This window comes from Staurois parvus, unplaced genomic scaffold (genome assembly GCF_062004578.1).
Source record: "Staurois parvus isolate SC_StPar_1 unplaced genomic scaffold, SC_StPar_1.0 ptg000682l, whole genome shotgun sequence".
NCBI lineage: Eukaryota > Metazoa > Chordata > Amphibia > Anura > Ranidae > Staurois > Staurois parvus.
This window is the reverse complement of record NW_028318478.1, coordinates 5,688,824-5,690,738: the sequence shown is the minus strand read 5'-3', so window position 1 is coordinate 5,690,738 and position 1,915 is coordinate 5,688,824. Positions and strand designations below refer to the sequence as shown.

Genomic DNA, 1,915 nt, shown 5'->3' with positions numbered 1-1,915 from the left:
TTCAGGGAAATTATCTTCCACCGGTGGCAAGTTATTTCAGATTACGGCTGTTGAGATCTATAGAGCATTTATGGTATTAAAAGGGCATGCTATATGGGCCTAAATTACCCTGTGTACTCGGGGAATTCTTTGTAAATCCTCTTTTGAGGAACGATCTACATATATATATATATACGCTATCCTATCCAGGGTTTGTGCTGTGACATAGCCATATCCTCATGAAACCGCAATAGCCCTCTCATTTTGAGTAATTTTTGGAAACCCTTTATTGGGTATAAATACTCAGGCCTGTATAGCCTGTTACATGCTATACACATAGTATATGGAGCAATAATCTTCTCATTTTGAGTAATTTTTGGAAACCCTATATTGGGTCTAAAAACTCAGGCCTGCATAGCCTGCTATACGCTATATACACAGTTTATGTGTTTGGAATCCATGTATTGTGACTACCTGGCTTCCCACCCCCACATGTATCTTGGAAAAGCATCAAGGACCTGATCTTATTTCAAGTCGACAGAAGTCTTCTTGATCTTCATTTATGGTAATATACCCACTTTATGTGTGTCCTGTTTTCAGGGTGACCTGATGCCCACGATTTTTATATGTATCATTATTTTTCTATATATATCCTCAGAATCATTTGGTACTGTGGACCCTGTTTCACTTGGGGTGGCTATCCAGGAAGTCCCTACATTTGAGAAGTTGGCCTGTTAATTTCACTATTGAGAAGGTAATAGTAGTATCCATTGACTACTGTAGAGGGAGGTCTGGTGAATTTTGGATGTGTTTTGGTTTTTTGGTTTTCATACTTCTATATATATACTATGTATTTCTGTGTTCCAGCTGTTTCATACCAGGAGATACCTGACATATATTGGGAACACATCTGCTGAATACATGGTTCATTTGAATACTAGATGAAAACCCATGGAAACCCAGGATAACTACATCACCACTATATAACTCTGCCTTATGGTACTCTATTTGCTAAGATGACCCGAAACTGAAGACGCCTAGTGCTTTTTAACATGATTTTATTTATTTTTTCATATGTACACCGTGCTCATGTTTAACCTCCTTATGATCTATGTGACCAAATAAAGTATTGTTTGGAATATTTTTGAATTTATATTACTCCGCGTGGATCACCTAGTAACCTTCTTTTTCCAGGTAGGGGTGTTCTTGTCACACTACCATTTTGCTTAGTATGTACCTTTTGGGTTTATGGATCCACACTTATACAAGTGAGTCGGAGATAAGTCAATGACACCAGCTATACGTGTCATTCTGGGTGGCCTGTTTGTGTTTTATTGTTGTGACCTTAGATTGTACGCCCCTTGAGGGTTAGGGACTGATGTGAATGTACAATATGTGTAAAGCGCTGCGTAAATAGACAGCGCTATATAAGTGCCTGAAATAATAAATAAACCTGCATCAGAATGTTTTTGCTCATCTTTTTTATGTATAGAAAAAAATGCCATAATTGTACAGCTAAAATACTCTTAAAAATAATAATCAATTTCAAATAAAAGTTTGCAAATTAATTTCACCCTTAAATTAGGACCATATGGTCATATTAAATAAACCCAAGTGTTTAATACCTATGCCAAATTTCTGGACTGCATAGGACACAACAGAAGCAGCTATGCAATGAATAAACGTACTAGGTGCCATAAAAATACATTTTGCATTCTGCACTTTACACATTGATCACCTAAAAAGTAAGCTTCTTTCATCATAAGATACAATTAAAGTGGTAGTAAAGTTTAATTTGACACTTGTACCTACAGATAAGTGACATCACCAGGGGCGGACTGACAACTCATGGAGCCCCCGGGCAATAGGGGATCATGGGCCCCTGTGTATTTGCCCACACTCAAAGCACACCCAAAAAACCCTATAAAAGGTACCA

General features: G+C 37.5%; 1 long non-coding RNA gene across 1 annotated transcript; it reads left to right on the top strand.

Moving 5' to 3' along the window:
* Positions 1-358: 358 nt before the first annotated feature.
* On the top strand, positions 359-1,071 carry LOC149447561 (uncharacterized). Its single transcript, XR_016305851.1, has 3 exons — positions 359-544; positions 638-733; positions 847-1,071. It is a non-coding gene; the product is annotated as an uncharacterized LOC149447561 (long non-coding RNA).
* The last annotated feature ends 844 nt before the right edge of the window (positions 1,072-1,915 follow it).